This window comes from Capsicum annuum, chromosome 1, assembly GCF_002878395.1.
Source record: "Capsicum annuum cultivar UCD-10X-F1 chromosome 1, UCD10Xv1.1, whole genome shotgun sequence".
Lineage (NCBI taxonomy): Eukaryota > Viridiplantae > Streptophyta > Magnoliopsida > Solanales > Solanaceae > Capsicum > Capsicum annuum.
The window spans coordinates 163848741-163862668 of record NC_061111.1 but is presented as its reverse complement, the minus strand read 5'-3'; the positions used below and the strand labels follow the sequence as shown (position 1 = coordinate 163862668).

General features: G+C 31.3%; 1 pseudogene; it reads right to left on the bottom strand.

Moving 5' to 3' along the window:
• Nucleotides 1-1949: 1949 nt before the first annotated feature.
• On the bottom strand, nt 1950-2057 carry LOC124892453 (annotated as a pseudogene).
• Between the last annotated feature and the right edge of the window lie 11871 nt (nt 2058-13928).

Genomic DNA, 13928 nt, shown 5'->3' with positions numbered 1-13928 from the left:
ACTCCTAACTGAATGACACTAACTGATTAGACTAGACTGGATTGGACTGAGTTAGCTGAGTTCGGTAACTGACTGAGTTCTGCTATTCGTGATACTATGTAGTTTATTCTATATTTACTAAGGCTCTAGATAAACAGCTAGATTGTCGAGTATTAAGTACCCCCAGGACTCAAAAACATTAAAAGTAAATCAGGGCACAAGTTTTGGAAACATGACTATGGCTACATGTTCATAAATCACTCATTAAGATGCTTAAATAAACACTTGGGATGCATTGACTAGTACATGAATGGGGAGTACATGCTATCATGGTATAATGACACTATTTCATCCACTTAGGCATTTATACAAACACTTGGGGAGCATGCTTAGGTCACATAATAGTTAAAACACATAGTGACCATGGTTATATCAATCAACTTGTACACCATAGGGTTTATCATGAAGATCATGCAATTCAACATATATAATGATTAATTCCATGAAAACTTGTAATTAAATCATGGACGAAAACCCAACAATAACATAAAACATAAATTCAAATCAATTCAAACATAGAAAGCATGGAATCCAAAGTCATATATTTAAAAAAAAAAAAAGATTCTTGGACTACATGGAAAGTAAGGATCCATGAATGAACATCTAAAATACCTGGGAATCTTAATTCTTGAAATTCTTGAAGATTGTTGGGCTCCATGGAAAGTAAGGATCCATGAATGAACATCTAAAATACCTGGGAATCTTAATTCTTGATGTTCTTGAAGACTCTTGGGGGGATTCTTGAGATTTCTATTGAAACTTGGAGGCTAGGGTTAGCTATCTTTGAGAGAGAATGTCTTAAATTGGGGGAAAGTGAGTTAATAATGACATAAATACATTTTTAGGGATTAAATCTCGCATCTGGGTGGATTAAATACATGAGAAAAGACTAATTTAACCTTGAATAAACCTTTAATTTTTCATTAAAATTTCCAATTTGAGGCCCTGGCGCGACGCTGCACTATTACGCCGTGTCACTGGAAACTGACAGTTGGGAACTGGGCTGACAGCGTAACGTGGCGTAATCGTGGACCCTTAATGGATTTGAACAATTGGGAATTAGAGGCCCTCCTCAATACGGTGAGATCGCGAAGTCACTCTAGAAATTGACAATTGTCATTTGGACCTATGTCGTGATGCGTTACTGACTGAAATGACGGTGTTTAACGACTAAAACTTAAAATAACCATAACTTCTTACCTGGCTATCGAATTAAGGCAAATTTAATATCATTGGAAAGTTAACTAATTTACTACAAGATGGTGGGGCTAAATCTGGCAAATTCCACCTAGAACAAAAATTCTACTTAGGGATTCTTATGTACTAAAGACTAAATTAAGCTGGGAAATTGCGGGGTATTACAAGATGATTTCATGAATATTCTTGGGAATTTCTAAAGGTTTGAAACTTTAATTCCTTTATTCTATGAGAATGAGTTAGGGTTTGTTCTTGAGGTGGAAGATGGTTTACTTAAGAGAATTTATGAATAAAGGGGCAAATAATGCTCCTTGGGGACCTAAATTCGTGTTATGGACGAGTATAGGGGACAAAAATTGACTCAAATGCCCTTAATGACGAGGAACAAAAGCTAGACAAAAAGGAGAGGGCGCGACGCGAACTTTAGAGCGGCGTACTGGAGGGCGCGATGCGGACTCTGTAGCGGCGCACAAGAGGGAGCGACGCGGGTTAATCCTGGTGCTGCTACTATTTTGGATTCCCAAACACACCCCTACGCACGTCTGAAAATTCTGAAACTCACCCGAGATATATTTTTGACCACTACGAGATGTATTGTGAGATAATACATAGAATAACGCAAATTTTTCAGAACAAGCTAAACCGGTATATCCATTAGGTAGTTCACTGCTAATCTTAATTCTATAATTGAACCAATCTGTTACATACTCGCAACACAACATCTATATGAGCAACCACAGTGTCTGATAACAGGTAAAGCCTGAAGGATATTACTATCTCTGTTGAGAGAGATGCCAACCATCTCTCCTTTCTACGAACACAAAGAAACCACAATGTCATAATAATCTTTTATGATGAGAAAGTAATGCTTCCAATTAAATAGCTTGAATAGAGGACATCAATTTTGCATGCCAATTCTAACACCATACATGGTTAGGTTTTAGGTCGGATCTTCCAAAAAAAAATTATATGCATGACATGGTTTGGCATAATAAGTTACCACTTCTCAAATCATAATACTTAGAAATAGGCAAAAAGATTCCATAAGGACCTGGATTGTGGTTATTCCAACAGCCAAGAGTATGATTTCTATCCACTGCAAGTTCGCACACTTTATCTTAAGAAACAACCTAAAATATCAAAAATAATTCTCAATTTACTTTACCTAATTTAATATAGGAAATAAAGAATTGATGTTGAATGAAAGGAAGTGAAAAGTGGTAGGGAAACTAGGCAGAAAAGACAGCACAAGAACCTGAATAATATTCATGTAGTAACAATATTTAAGTTGCTCATTATCTGATAAATGGATGTATCTACATAAGTCAATATAGCGAACTGCACATTGTTATGGATGGGATAAATAAAAGATGGAATCGGGTATAAACAAACACTCTTCCAATCCATCGTCATCTTAGGAGGAGGTGAGTTTTGCATCTCTCTCCAAAGAAAGACACTAGATACTATAAGCTATAGAATGATAAATGATTGAAGAAGGAAAATCTCAGAGAAAATCCTCAAATAGAGAAATACTATCATGCAAGAGGGGTTATTACACAGAAAATACCCCCACTTAATGCCCTCTCCAAAAGTTCTTTCCGAAAGTAGATATCCAGTCAAATTAGATTATTCATAATTTTAAAGAGATTTTCTAATTACTGATCATTACAAGAAAATTTTGAAAAGGAAAAAAGAGTATAGCCACAAGAAATGGGACATTTCATTAAGCTGGAGATTAAGAGTGGAGCATTCTATATCAAATGCATGCTAAAGTCAGGTGATAAAATAATGGCTCTCTTTATGTGTTTAAAAAAGTAAAAGTCATACCCAACTTTTAGTTATAAGTGAGACATGATATGATATTTAGGAAGGTTTGACGTTACTTTGGCGTGGCTTAAAATGTTAAGCACAATATAAATTTTAAACGACGGGAACATGATACTATAGCTTATACATGAGAAAATGATTCCTCCTTACTTCATATAAGTTCTTCTTTGCCAGTTCGTAAGGAATACAATGGATTTTATAATGATGAACTAAGGAACTAAAATAAATGGCCGAAGCAGATCCTTGCATGCCACGTAAAGCAAAGTCAGGGCATAAAGCGCCATTGAGTATGAGATAGTATATATAATTGAAAGGTAAAGGTATGATTAAAATGGATTGAAATTTCTATCCTCATATTTTTATTTTACATAGAGTATAATTGTAAGGATCATTAATATGGGCTTGAGAATCATAATCTGTAAACATCCCTGCTTGCACCTTCGAATAAAGTGCCTGCATTACTTTAGCATAATCAGAAATACATCACAAATAATAAATAAACAAGTATTTTAAAGCTCAATCATTTAAATAAATTAAAAAAATTGCAACATGGAGACTCAACATAATTGAATGTAAAACAAGATGATGATAATTTGGTAATGGATATCCGGATTCAACGAAACCACTTGTTCAATTAAAAATTAAGGAGTTGTCTCAAATTTAAGTGCAGAAATACAATGCATTCAATTAATTAAATCATAAAAAATAAGTTCGTACATAGAACTGTGTGTAATGTATAAATTATTACAAATTATTCATGCTATCAAAGCAATAGCTCTTTATTGACTATTTAAAAGTGGCTTCATGAAACAAAAGGGGTATTTTCAATTTTCTATTACAGAAATTAATAGAACGGTAGTCCAATATACTTTGACAGTAGAAAGATTGATATGAAATATGATGATTGAATTTATTCATAAAATGACTAAGTCCGTAAAATACTGAACAAAAATAAAAGGGAAGAAGAAAATAACCTACAAAATAGTTAAGCAGAGAAAGAAGAAGGAGATCTAAGCAAGACTGAAAATAATGAGTTCGTAAATTACTATCACACTTTTATCTACTTTAAACAAAAGAGGAAAAAAAATACACACAACAATGATTATAAGATAAAATCTTGCATACAGATAATGGAAAGTTTCATAACCAAGATTCATTTGTTGACCATTTACCGTCATATTTTGGTGATTCATTAACCTTGACTAAGACTTCACTATTCTCAATCTTGACCTTAACATTAGGGAAAGTTTCATATGTCGAGGTACGGTGTCAGTATCTTACAACACAATTTTGTACTAAAATTTTGACCATTATTTTTCTATCCTACACGGGTTCACAACGCTCATCTTCTCAACTAAGCCTGTAAAGCTTACTTATCCTAAATAACTATCATTATAACTATATAGACATTATCACAGGTAAGAACAATAACATGATGACTGTTTTTCTTTCATGTCCTTATATTATTTCATAAATTTTAATTACTGTATTAAAGTTATTATGATTTTAGGGTAGTTAACACGTGACACTTTATGTACTAATACTGCAATATCAAAAAAAATTATATAAAAGTTTAAAAAGGATAGTTACATGGTAATAACCTGCTTTGAAATTCTCAATAATAGTTTATATTTCAAATTACTCATATTTCCTCTGTCAAAACTATCGACTGACTCCATCTTTCTTTTGAATCTTTTAAATTTACATATTAAATCAAAATTCTAAAGCCCTTATAAATACAAAATGAAAAGAAATTTGTTTCTGCAGTAAGTTGATGCAGCATACAAAATCAAAAACTAACAAAGCACTTTTAACAAAGGTATGATTTTTCATTACGACTCCCATCTCTAATTTAGAGGCAAAATCAGAAATTACTTTGATATCGCTAGCAATATTTGTTTTTTTCTTAAAGGATGAACTAAAATAACATACAAATATCTTCTACAGAAAAAGGTGAACCCTCAAAGTACAGAAAGCATTCTATTAAGAGTAAAGAAATACTAGCACTTTTAACTGATATGACAAATGGTGAACAACAATATCCCTGATTAAATATAATTACAATTGTATTGTTAGAACCTACTTTCTAATACTCTTCTTATATAGGTATGTGTGGTGATAACATATTATCTGATTTAAATGTATTAGCGGAAGGTAATACAAGTTTATTAGTGCTCTAAATTTTTCATCCAAACTGGATCCCAAGTTTAAACTTTCTTACTTCAATATGATTTACAAATAATATAGTAATGTATTTCATTTAATTTGTAGATACGCAAACACATAATTCTCTGCCAGCTTTAAATGAAACTCCAATAATGGAAGAAAACTATTTCAAGTAATCAATTAAAAATAATATACATTGTTAACAGTACAGATAGTTAATTAGTGAATCTTTCTTACTAGAAATTGAGGCAACAATAAACAACACTGTCATACAAGGTATGTTCTTAGAAAATATTTATTTCAAAAAAAATTACATTATAGTAGAAGTGAATTTTTGAATCAGCAATCTTTAATTTAAAAAAAAATTATTACGTTTTTATCTACATACACTCATAAATTTATATGCATAATGGAACAGCTTCAACATAACATAGAAGATGAAGAAGAAGAGTATCCCAACATGACAATCATACTTTACTTACTTCTCTTATTATTACATATAAAACTATCTTGACAACTAAAGATATATATTGAAAATTCAAACCTATTAATTTATTTTTTTTACTACTTTCTATAAATGTTGATGCTAACTGTGGTGACATTTGCATTGAAGGTTCTTCTGAAAAACTCTTGATTAAGATAATATAGTTTGATCAATTAAATCTATAGTGTTGTCTCTTTAACTATATAAACTATTGCAATTATAGAATATTGGGATATAGGAGATGCTAGATTTGAATGTGGAAATTGTGAAATTCTTTTTTGGTATGAAGAAAGAACAAACAAGCATTACAAATCAAAAAAAATAATTTTCACTATGTGTTGTCAACAAGGAAAAGTAAAGTTTTCATATCTTAAGAAGACTCCTCAAATTTTGAAACAATTACTGTTTGGATCAGGTTAGAGAAATCATCAATTTTAATATCAACATATTCAAATCTACCTATATTAACCTTCTTCATTCTGTAATTATTTTAATATAGGATCTAAAAGTAATCATTTTCAACAAAAAATAAGGAGTTATATTTCTATGTTCTCAGTTACATTAATGGAAGGAAAGGTGGATGCCTCCATCAATCAGACACAAGGGCCAAGAACATTCAGATTTTTTGGACAAAATTATCATCAAATTGGTAGCGTACTACCTCCTGAAGGATCTACTCCAAAATTTGCACAACAATTTTATTTACGATACAGAAAATGAAGTTGAAAATATAATTCACATTGTTAGTTAAGTATTATATCTTCATTAGATAATCCTATGTAATTAAAAACTACTTTTAAGACTTTATTATCTTCATTATATAATCCTATGCAATTAAAAATTACTTTAAAGACTTTATTAATATAATATATCTTTTTTCAGAAGGTAATAATTTAATATTATATATCTTTTGTAGTCGTGGATATGATGTTAATATGCTTCATGCTAAAATTGTGTTGATCCAAAATAAATGTTTGATGGCAATAATGTGTTGGCCAAGACTTTTAGAATGGTGAGAGATAGATTCAAAAAAATAACAGTTCCAATGTGAAGTTGAAACTAATAGGGAAAAGAGGTACTAATGGTAGTAGATACAACGTACCAACAATACCAGAAGTAGCTGCTTAGGTGGATGGAGATTTTGATGTTTCTAGATCTAATCGTGATATCATTATAGAAACACAATCTGGACGGCTACAAAGAATCAATGAACTGAATGCTGCAAACTTAGGCCTACAATATCCTTTACTTTTTCTCTATAGTGAAGATGGGTATAGAGAGGACATTCCTTTAAGTTCAGGTGATAAGGAAAGACAACGTATTAGTATGCGTGAATTTTTTCCTTACAGAATTCAAGAAAGCAAAGGTGAAGTTCCTACCATTATGGCTTCAAGAAGATTATTTCAGTAATTTTTAGTTGAGGCCTATACAATGATGGAATCTTATCGAATGAAGTTCATTAGGACTCATCAAAAATAATTTAGAGTTGAGTTTTATAAGGTCCTATCAGATGCAATTTTACATGGAGACACTGATCCTTTATCCCAAGGTGAAAGAAGATTTTTACTATCAAGCTTCACGGAATGTGCACGATATATGCTTAATAATTTCAAGATGCTATGACAATATGCAAATGGGTTGGATACCCTGACCTTTTTATCACATTTACTTGTAATCCTAAGTGGTCAGAGATTACTAAATTTGCAGGAAGAAGGGGGTTGAATCCTGAAGATCATCCAGATATTCTAAGTGGGATATTTAAAATTAAATTGAACCACTTGATAAAAAATTTGAAGGTCAATCAAGCATTTAAAAAAGTAAAAGCAAGTTTTTCATATTTACTATTTAATTTGAGTATACATGAGGACACTATATTTAAAGTGACTGGTCGAAAATAGAATTAGTGAACAGTAATAAAGGAGGGAATTAAAAAATCGGTATCTATACACATATTAACTTAGTCAAAAAGAAAGAGCATTGACTGACATATAGTGAACTGTGAACTTTAAGCATGCAATAAGATATTCAAGGATTATCACAGTGAAAGAAAGATCTTAAGGTCACCTTCCAATAGTTGCAAACATATTAGAAAAAATGACATGATTTGATATCAAATTAAACAATCAGTTATGAGGCATTGCTTAAATATGAATTAATCGTACAGTTTAAAATACATTAAAGCTCGAGTTTTTTCAAGAAAAAACTCAATAGTTAAATTAGAAAACAAGTTTCAATCCTGGAAAGTTCAATAAAATTAAGCAATATTTAACTTATGAGACCATTCTCACTAACCTGTTGGATGCACTAAGACGGTTGGAGGTGAATTTATGACTGCACAATATATACTAAATAATCTGGTGTATTATAAGATGGCAAGTTAATTTGATACCAAAATAAAAAATGTATATACTATATCATCATATTTCAACCTAAAAATTGGTCGGAGTGGATGGCAAATTCATGTGCATCTACAGACAACCAGATAAAAAAATCTCTTCAAACCATGCAGTTAACTAGAGAAAGGTTCACAAAAGACTAACCACTAAGCTTCATCTTTTACCTGCAAAGAGTAAAATGTTAAGTGTTTTGTATTCTTCGAATTACAAAATCAGCAGAAATCAATACCCTTGGATATCGTGGGATAAAAACTTTAGTTGTTCTTCATTGAGTACTACCTCAGCGAGAAACAAATAGATCTTTTAGAAACAAATAGAGCTTTTAGGGATTCCTAACCATTGATCTTGACAAATAAACTTATAAATTAGAAAACAGGTCATTGAGAGATGTCATTCTATTCCAAATCTTTGTTCTTTGAAAATGACTGAAGAATCACTTCAAATAATATCTCATAGACCTCACTTTATGTTATACACCAAGGAAATCTTAGAGGATGATTGACCAACTCAAAAATACCTACCAAACACTAAATTGAAAAGGGAAAATGGAGAAAAAGACCTCAATAATTAAAGATCAAATCCCAACCCTATATATATATATATATCTTATCTGTTTATGTAAGAAAAAGGCACAAGTATTCAAATAAAACTTTTAAAAAAGGAAGTAATGAAAAATTTACCTTTTGTGAGCTCTATTGTCCCATTGGCAACTTATCTTCTAGCATCTACACTCTAAATAAAGAAGAGCTTCAATATACTCTAACCATACTAACAGCATTCATGATAATATAGCATCAAACAGCTAGGAAAATAGTTATCGCATTCTTTTATGAAATAAGCTTATTTAGGAAACCTACAAGATCAGAAAAGCAATGTGAATTAAAAAAATTTCAAAATTGTTCCTAAGCTGTGTCAAAAAAAATTTTGAATATACCTTATGTTAACGATACATGAAGTTTTCGACACAGAATTAGTGTACTCCATAGTGTTACAAGCCTACATTGAAATTTAAATATTATTATGTTAAAAATTTAAAGTAAATCTATATTTCAACAAATCGGTAATTTAAAACGGCATGTGTTGGGAAAGAAATTTTGATTAGCAAAGGGCAACAAGTATAATGTATGATTTTCAATAATTATGCGTATGATATAATTTGATGCCTGCATGCAAGTGAAGTAAAAACTTCCTTTTCATATTAACAATCTCAAAAGGGAGAGAAACTTTAGCAACTTATAGTCTTGAAAATATATATGTTTGAATTACTGATATGCACCAAAAAATATCAATTATGAAAGACATTTTAAGGTTAAATTGGAAAGAGGTGTTAACTCATACGTGTTTGTTTATAGATGAATAATGTATCCTTTAACTATTTTCAATAGCAGCTCTAAGTCTTGTTGTTTCACCAGAGGAAGTTGTATTCATCTCTGCAAGCTTAGACTCCTTCTCCACAATCAGAGCCTATAAGAAACAAGAATTTACAATATACAGAGTACATCAGTCAACACACAAGCTCTATTTAATATTTCACCAAAGATATACACATCTCAGACTCATGCATGCATCTGGAAAAAAAAGGTAACCATATATACCATAAATCTGTGAATACAACAACAAAATAAAACTCATAAAATAGGTACATAGAGCCACACATCAAAAAATTAGCTCCAATTCTCAGTTAATCAAAGAAAATAATGGATGATAACAGAAAGAGCTCACCTTGGATCCGGATAATTAAGAGAGACAAGGCCTTTGGAGAATGATGTAGAACTTAATCCGAAATTTGAAGATTCTAAATCCAAAACAAATTAATTTTTTGACCTATAGACAAAAGAACTCAAAAATAGCTCATTCTTTTCGAGCAGAGAAACAAAATCACAAACATGAACAAATGGAGTTTGAAACAACAAAGAAGCTTTGAATAGAGATAATGAAGCAAATTAAGCTTTAACTTTCACACGGACAAAACTAAGTTTGTTCTGAGAAAGAAAATAAACTTTGGAGAAGACAATGAGCAAACAAAGTATAAAAATATCTCCTTTCACTTTTCTATTTGATTTTTGTTTTTGTTTTTGTTTTCATTTTGGGCCTTTTCGAACTTGGGCTATTCTTAAACTCTCCTTAATTTTGGGCCTTTTCAGATTTGATCCATTATTAAACTATCCAACATTTTTTGGGAATAAACTAAGTTTCACTTCCTTCTTTCCAATTTATATTTTCCAGTTTGATCTTTTTTTCACACATGTTAAGAAATTTTACAAACAAGTATAAATAATTTAAAAAAGAAGTAATTGCAAGGATAATATAGAAAATATTTAATTAATTCTTTCTTGATTTAATAAGGTGAATAATTAATATTAGACAATTATTTTTATTAATTAAGATGACCAATTAATATTAAATAAAGGGAGTATAATATATTTTAGATGGATATTCAATTCAAAAATATAGAAAAGTTTCAAAATTTTTGTGGTCTAAATTAAATTATATATTTTTTATTATAAATCATCTCATCGAGAGTTAAATTGACATATTTGCTAATAATTTTTAAATAAATGAGTTATTCATTTGGGATTTAGTAAGAAGAAAAATACGTCATTTAATATTGAGAATGGTGATGAATACAATATGCGTGCATAAATTGGTTCAAATAAGATTATACATCTTATGTTCAAATGTGTTCTGAGGAAACAATATGTTTTTTAAACCTTTACTTTCTTGAAATACATTTACAATAATTGTTAAAGTTTTATCTTTTTACGCAACTTTTCACTCCTTAAATATAAATAATATGTTATGATATTGATGTATATCAATTTTAGTGAATGCCTATCAAGATCTATTAATATCTAGTTAATATCAAATCCTAATAGATATTAACTAGATATTAATAGATCACGCGTATGGGAGAAAGAAAGAATCCAAAATCTTTAGTGAATGCCCGACGACCCTATCCTTCTTCACGCATCTCACGCGTCAGTAGGAGAAAGAAAGAATCCAAAATCTTCTAGAAACAGTCAAGGTGTCCTCTCAACGTTGTAATTCTGCGAATCTCGGGCATGAGAGTACGATTTCGTACATGTATGACACAATTTCATTGGCTCATGGTGAAAATTCATTTTCCCAAAAATCTCATTGATCCACCAAATTCATATTGGTACAATTTGATTGATGAAACCTCAAACGGTGGGGAAATTTTCGAATTTCAAAATTCAAAAAAAAAAAACTTCTTTCAAATCCCAAAAAGACTCCAATTCGTTCTTCTATATAAGAGGTGAGAGGGTCACTGTGAAAGGTGGAAAAATAGGGGTTGGGAAATTCTTTGGAAAATTCTGAGGAGAAAAAAGGGCTTTTTTTTAGAGTGTTAGATTTCAAAATTTTTTAGGGTTCTAGAATTAGGGTTCAGAAATTAGGTCCAGAAAATTTTTGGAGTTTGGATTTATTTTGAAAGATTTTGGGGGCTCAAAATTTCTAAGGTTTGAAAATTTGAGAGTGAGTTCGTCAGCTAATCGAAGCTCCGAATTGACTACGATGCATCTCCGGTGGTGGTGAAATCCGACACTAGCTCGTAGCCTATTTTACTGCTCCTTAAAAGGTAACATACCATCCCGTTTAAGCTTTCAACATCGTCTTCTTCATCTCAACCTCTGAAGTTATAAAAAATTTTTAGTAACATGGTGTGCTGGTTGTTTAAACCTCTGAAGTTATAAGCTTCGAATCACTTGGTATTCTAGGCTGTTTGATGTAACAGGCTTTAAAGGCCATTAGATTTTGTCGTTTGTGACGTTATGTAGATTCAAATGTGAGTACTATGAAGACTACGACTTAAGCTATAGTTCGGGGATTTCAGAGCATGTTTCATTATTATACTAAAGCGGCTAGCTGAACATTCTTTGAAAATATCTACATGTTCGATGTATTCTATCCATAATTGTCGTTGATTTTTGTTAAAAGGTGGTGTATAATCTCATTTAGTACTGAATATATGTATAGAAGAACATCAGCAAGAGTGTATTTTCGTTCCCATAATGTCAAAAAATTCTCCTTGTTTATCTCAACATGTGCTTTTAGGCAGTTTATTCAAGATTATTGAAAGTTTTTTCTTTCTTTTTTCTCTTTTCCTCCCCTTCATGAAGTCAAATGTTTTTTTTACCTTTGTTGTCTTATCATCAAGATACAAGCATTCAACGGAGTCAAGCTCGATATATTGGCTTTAAGGACATAAACCTGTGCGACTCCTGTCTTTAATTTTTAATATGAAGGAAAAGAGTGAATGGCAAATACAAGCACAGTAATGTATTAGCATAAAATAAGGTTAGGTAAGGCTTTAAAATATTGCATAGGACCCAAAATAAGTTAATATTCATGTTCTGTTGTCATCGTAATTTTATTTCACTTGTAATTTTTTTATTGCTGATAAAGTCTTGTTTAGTTAAAGGCTTATCTTGATGAATCTTATTGCGTTTACTCTCTGTTTAGTGGTCAGTGTTTATGTTTGTGCATACTTCTCGTTATTTCTTTATTCTACTCTAATGGTTCTCTCGAAAATGCTTTCATGCTTGTTTTAAAAAATGTTTATTATTGGGGTGTTTGTTTGTATGAACCCATTTTCAACGTAAGTTTATGAAGGAAGTGTAATTAGTAAGTGCTACTTATAATAAAGGGCTCTATGTTGACCAGAGACTACATTTCTCACTTTTACATTTGCATTTTTTTTTCGTCGTTCATGCACGTTTGTGGGTTAAATACCTTAGAGAAAGTTAGGCATGACATTATATGGTCAACTCTCGTTATATTTTCGTTTTGTTTTCTCTTTGGTTGATCATGTATCAACTACATTGTACTGTTTCATCGTGGTTGAACTTGTTATTTGAATTGATACGGATATGCCTTAATATTTTGATCGGCTTCAGATTATTTGAGACCTATACCACATTGCCATTTTAGCTAAATTCGCATTAGTTCTCCTTTCAGTTTTCTTCTTTTTGGTTGATCATGTGTTAGGTAGTTTTTGTTGTTTCAGTTTCTTCCTCTCTTCTTTTGTTCGATTAGGTACTAATGTACTTTATTCTTTCTTTGCGTGAAAATTATCTGAGTCCTACGTGGACTCTTTCCCTTTTGCATATCCATCGATGGTTGTTGAGGCCCAACGTGTTTGTTGGATCAAGCCCAAAAGAAAGTTTGAAGTCAATCTTATGGCATACCGAACGCGAGGAGTCGGAAGGAAAGGAAATGGATCAAAGTCCTACGTTTAAAGCCGTTAAGAGACAAAAAGTCTCATTTATTATTTCATTTTCGTTTAAATATTATTGTCTTTATTTATTTATTTTGTTTATTTATTTTATACATTCATTTGGGCCACGAAGCCAAGGTTGTATCTAATACAGGTGGAGCAAGATTCGAGCCAAAGGCTCGACAATTAGATTAGGACAGGTGAAATGGGTCGAAAGCCCATTTAGACTAGGATAGGTCTCATTGATTTGGGTCGATGGCCTAAATCCCTTACTTCCTCCCTTTCCTTCTGTTCTTTATGTTTGTTTTCCTTATGTGCTTGGCAAACCTAGTTAAATCCTTAGTTAAGTCGCTAAAAAACTAGTTTTTCATAAACACCAAAATATTTCCAAAATCGCTTTCTTTTCAAAAAATAAATCACTTTTCGACAAAATTAATCTTTTTGAAGTTAATCAAAAGACGATTTCCAAACAGTCCGGATAACCGCAAGTTAGCGGACGTTTTAGGTGCCTAACACCAACCTAAAATGTTAATAGGAACCACTTATCTAGAATCTCTAACTTAAAATAATTTTCCTATTTTGA